This window comes from Oryctolagus cuniculus, chromosome 2, assembly GCF_964237555.1.
Source record: "Oryctolagus cuniculus chromosome 2, mOryCun1.1, whole genome shotgun sequence".
NCBI classification, from domain to species: domain Eukaryota; kingdom Metazoa; phylum Chordata; class Mammalia; order Lagomorpha; family Leporidae; genus Oryctolagus; species Oryctolagus cuniculus.
In genome coordinates, this window is record NC_091433.1 from 87,455,030 (window position 1) to 87,461,029 (window position 6,000).

Genomic DNA, 6,000 nt, shown 5'->3' on the forward strand with positions numbered 1-6,000 from the left:
GTCCACTCTGCCTGTCAAAAAAGAAAAAAAAAAAAAAAAACCTGCCTTTGTGAGACTTCCATCCTACTGAGACCAAGGAGCCTTGGAGGCATCTACGCTTCCTGTGCCAAGGCCATTTCTACTCACCTGCCAACTCCTCCCTGTGTTGGGATGGGTGGGATTAGAGACAAGTGCGGTCCCCACAGATCAGTATGGACACCCATTCTGTAACACTGTTAACCACGCATAGCTGATAGAGAAGAATGGGTCCTACAATCCCAACACAGGCTTAGACAGGCTCCTCTGGGGGCCTCTCCACTCTCTACACTTCTGTTTCCATACGGAAATATATTCGAGGTTCCAGCCCACGGACTTTCAAAGGAGTCTGTAGAACAGAACCCACATGTAAGTTTGGGACTGCTTGCCCATCTCCGCAAACCCTAGAGAAGCAGGGAACATTTGATTAAAGCTTTAGAAGGGCGGACAAGTGCATGCCAGCTCCCGTCTCCCTTCAGTAACTCCCTGAACCTCTCTGAACTTCTGTTCAGACCCCTATCTACTGGGTTGCACCAAGTAGACAGAAATTTTGCTGTCAAAAAAAAAAAAAAAAAAAACCTACTTCAATGAGTGAAAAAAAGAAATAAGTGAACAAGGGTTCTACGGGTTAAGCCACTGCCTGCAACACTGGCATCCCATGTGCATACTGATGGGAGTCCCAGCTGCCTCGCTTCTGATCCAGCTCCCTGCTAATGCACCTGGGAAGGCAGCGGAAGATGGCCCAAGTACCTGGGCCCCTGGCACCCACATGGGAAACCCAGAGGAGTTTCAGCCACCTGGCTTATGCCTGGCCCAGGTCTGGCCTTTGCAGCCATTTGGGGAGTGAACCAGCAGGTGGAAGATTCATTCTCTCCCCCTCTCTCCCTCTCTCCCCTCTCTATAACTCCATCTTTTAAATACAATAAATGAATCTTTTTTCAAAAGGTAAGTGAGCAAAACGCATGAATGAGGAAGCATCCTTACACTCCTGGCAGACTGAGTCGAGTCCAAGGTTGAAGACCATTTCCTTGAAGACTGTTTTCTCTACACCACTGTGGCTTCTGATCCAACAAACAAACATTGTTGCAGAGAGGAACAGAACAATTATCCTCGCTCCTGGGGATCCCATCTAAAACCCTGGGCTCTGGTAGGATCCCAAAGAAAGCTGCTCAGGCGGGTCAGGAGGGCTGGGAATGGGTGGAAATGGCTGAGTAGCGTGCACCTGTTGGGTTTAAGAGGGAAACAAACCAGGAATCTAGCTCCCCAAACAATCACGTCCCCCACCCCCACCCAGGGCCAGGGATATTCTCGCTTGTAGGAAAGATTGGCTTCTCCTGCCTTCCTTCCAGGGAGGTGCTGAGAGGCAGCCTCCAAAGACCCAACTCTGGCTCTCAAGGTCATGTTCTCCCCAGGGATAGCCTTTCTCACCCCTCCCTTTTCTTCAACCCCCTCCCCTCGCCCTGCCCACCCCGCCCCCAGAGATGGAGGGCTTCAGGGAAAGACAAGCACACCAAGGTCTTTCTTCATGTAGACAGCATTAATGGGAAACCCGGAGAAGACCCAGACGAACCGGGAGCTGTCACCACGTGCATGGGGTGGAAGATTTATGCCGCAGAGCAGGATGTGAACGGACCCATGAATTACCCTTCTGCGCCAAGGTAAATTGGATGGGGGAAAAAACGCGTGTCAGGGAGGCAGAGCCTGGGCTTGGCTGTGATCCTCACAGCACCTGGGGCAGGAGGCCCTCCCCTAACTTTTCGTAACTATGAAAACATCCGAAGCCCACGACTCCAGCAGGCTTTTCCACACGACAGCAACTCACACAGGGTGTCTGGCGCCCAGCGTCTCACTGGCATTAACGCATTTAACCTCTGACAGCTTAGGAGGTCAGGACCATAGCTCGCCCCGCTTCAGAGACGAGTAAACTGAGGCGCAAAGACGTTGAGCAACTTGTACCAGGTCACACAGCTGCAAAGGAGCTGGCCAAGACGCGCCTGCCCTGGTCCCCACCAAGCCACATCACGACAGGCACCTGGGGGGTGGAGCTGGGGGTGATCTTGTGTAGACCACAGGGATTTTGTTATACCCAAGAAGTGCACCCTACCCGGTCACAGAAGAGAAACTCAACAGCTTCCATATGTTCTCAGGACCAAAAACAAGGGCACTCGAGTGTTTGGGCTGCTGTTTGCTTGTAAAGTTGTCAGAAACTGTGAAAATTGGAGAATATCTCCTTACGTCTTTTTTCTAGGCATCTGTATGTATATACATATATATGTGTGTATATGTATAATATATACATATATATGTGCATATATATACAGTGACAGAGTCATAAAAACATTTTCTATTCTGCCTTATTTACATATCATTCTCTCATCATCGTGTTCTTTCCTGCCGTGAGACAGGGAGACACGGCTCTTAAGACCACAGCCTGAACCATCTAAAAGTTCAAGTCCAAATGTTGGCTCTCACACTCCATGAGCTAACAACTCCTCGGGACTTAGCTCTCTTTCTGAAATTTTATTTCAGCTTTGTGGAGGTGCAACTGACAACTTTGATAGGCATCATGGCATAAAAATTTCTTTGAAAATTTATTCAAATTTTTATGCAGTTATTTGAAAAGCAAAGATGGAGAGAGAAAGAGAGACACACAGAGAGATCTTCCATCTGCTGATTCACTCCCCAATTGCCCACAACAGCCAGGACTGGGCCAGGCCAAAGTCAAGAGCCAGGATCTCCCACGTAAGCGTCTGGGACTCGCGTACTTGAGCCATCATCTTCTGCTTCTCAGGGGCTACCTCGGCTGGAAGCTGGAACTGAGAGCAGAGCTGGAACGCAAAGCCAAGTGGTTCAATATGGGATGCAGGTGTCCCAAGAGGCATCCCAAACACTACGCCAAATTCCCAGCCCTCTCTCTCTGCAAACTGATGAAGAAGAAGGTAGATGATGCAAGAGGAAGCCAGTCTGGGACCAGAGCTTACGAGGTTAGCACCTGTGTCCCCAACATAGACCCTCCTGCGACACTGCCCAGAAAGACCCCCATCCATCCCCAGGCAGGGCCCAGGACTCACGATACCAAGCCAGGCTGCCATGGGCTGGAACTACTCCCATGAGAGTCTGGAGCCCCTCCCACCTCCCACTGCGGGACTTGGGCCATGTGCACGGAGCTCAGACTCCTGGGTCCCCACTGGCTCCTGTGGGACTCTAGGGACGCTGCCCACAGTTCCAGATGGCTGTCTCCAGGACAGCTGGCACCAGGCAGCTACCCCCAGACAGGGCATAACTCTTCCTGGGCACAGGGAGACCTCCCACACAGTCACCTCCCAGGAGTGGAGGAACCCACATCCCCCGAGCCTTTGCGTGTCTTGGCTACCCCGCAACGTGTGTGCACGTGTTTTTGTGATCACTGGCCATAAGACACGTGGGGACCCCTGAGTTTTCTGGGACCACCCCGCTTTTCACAGCAAGCCCTACAAAGTGGAGGGACCCCTTGGGAGGGGAGGTTCAAGCTGCAGGCCCAGCACCTGGACAGACCCAACACGATCTACACGACACACCGACGGAGGTGATGGGTCCAGAGGGGACAGCAGGGTTGTCCCAAGAAGGCTGAAAGGATTCAGGGGTGTGGGGCGGGGGAAAGGACAGGAACAGCCAGGAGGAGTGGGAGCACATGGTGACCTTGGAGAAGGCGGGCCCCACAGCAAACGCCTCCGGGAAGCCTCTGCCTGCAGCCTGCAGATGGCCGGTGTGCTAAATATCAAAGGGCTCTCTCTCACCCAGGCTCAGATCCACCTCTGGGGTGAGGAAAGAGACAGAGGCAGGCGTCTGTGCCCCCCACCAAGAGGCCCCAGCCCCCCCAGCCCTGTGGCCCCACCTCGCCCCAGGAGCAGGGCACACGGCCGCCCCGCACTGCTGGGACCCCGGGGCTGCAAGTTTGGGGCCTCCTAGAGGGTGGCATTTCCCCTGGCCCCGCCTCTCCCCACTGCCTCCACGCCTCCGTCACACGTATTGGTTCTGACAGCTCAAATTAATGTGTCAGATGCTGTGATCGTCGCTGGCGACAGGCCTTTTGACCCTATCAGCGCAATCTGCTTCCCTGATTGAAAATCTCTGGGCCTCAAATTGATTCAGAGTTTTATAAACATCCTGCAGCCACCATTCAAGGAAGCCACCAAGGAACAACCTGGGAGAACTCAATTCGACCCTCGGCCCAGGCCCCAATCAGCGGGCCCCCAGCTAAGCCAAGCTCACAGCTCACTCTCTCGTGCGCTCTCTCTCTTACACACACACACACACACACACACAGCATCTTACAATGCCCTGGGAATGGTTGGCTGAGACGGCACCTAATCGGTGTTACAGAGCCTGGGATGTCTGGCTCTGTTGCTCACTTGCTGTGTGACTTCAGAAAACTTGCTTAACCTCTCTGAGATGCTGCTGTCGCGTGGCATGCTGGGTGGCACTCTGAATGAATGCGCGGGTGAGACACAGGGAGTGGAGACTCGTTGTTATCACACACCGAGGAGTCGAATGGAACAGAAGCAGCCAAAGGCTGACAACTGCGGACTCTGACAGGCGCGTGGGATTCTGTACAGCTCTAAAACTGTCTCCACTCTTTAAACCACACACATCAAGCCAGACAGCATTAAGTCTTAAGTGAGTGTGTCTTTGTGCTTGTGTGTGTGTGTATGCATGTGTGTGCACTGTACATGCATTTGTGTGTATATGTGTATTGTTTGTGTGTTGTGCATCTGTGTATTGTGCATGTGTATGGGTGTATTGTGTGTATGCATGCATTGCGTGTATGTGTGCATTGTACTTGTGTTTGTATGTTGTGTATTTGTGGGCTGTATGTGTATTTGGATGTGTGTATTGTGCGTGCTTATTTGTACATGTGGGTTGTGTGTATTTGTGCATGTATATGTATGTTGTGTGTATGAGTATTGTATGTATGTGTGGGTATTGTGTATGTATTGTATGTACTATATGTGTGTGCACGTGTTGTGTATATTTGTATTGTATGTATACATTTGTGTGTATGTATATGTGTGCACTGCACTGTGTATGTGTGTTGTGTATCTGTATGCACATGAGTGAATTTTATACGTGTATATGTGCGCATTGTCTCATGTATGTGTGTGTACTCTGCTTGTGTGCATATATGTATGTGTCTATATTTGTATATGAGTGTACATTATATTCTATTATGTGTGCATTGTGTATGCATATATATGTATGTGTGTATTTGTGTATGAGTGTACACTATATGTGTGTATTGCGTGTACATAGATGTGTGGGTTATGTGTATCTGTGTGTGTACTGTTTTGTTTGTGTATGTGCATATATGTTTGTGTGTTTTTGTGTGTGTGAGTGTATATTGTATTGCATATGTGTATGTGTGTATTGCGGGTATACATGTGTGGGTTATGTGTATCTGTGTGTGGGCTGTATTGTATGCATACTGCGTATGTGCATATGTGTGTGCGTGTGTGTGTTGTCTAGTGTGTCCGCACACCAGAAGCAATCATTCCCTGAGAAAGTTCCAGCAGTAGGCCAAGCTCTCTGCTTCGGGCTCTGTCGTCGTCCCTCCTCTGGTGCCCAGCGCCTTCCCGGGCCCTGCCTGGCACTACAGGACCAGCATGCACTGTAGCGATCCCAGTCCCGCCTCCTCCCCCGCCCCCACCCCAGCACAGCAAGCGCACTGCTGGTTAAGTCACCGGATCCACATTGCTGGCTGGGCCATGCCAAGGCCTTCCTCCAAGCAGCCATCCAGCCACATGCTCCCAGCACTTTCCATCCCGCTGCTGCCTCGTTGGAAAACCTGCAAAGTGTATTGGGGTACATGGAGTCAGGAGCACGAGGCGGGTATCAAACTCGGGCACCCCAGTCTGGAATCCCGTCAAGTCCCAGCTCTGCCCCCAGTCCCAGCTTCCTGCTAATGCACACCCTGGGAGGCAGCACGCAGGTGATGGCTCAAGTCCTTGG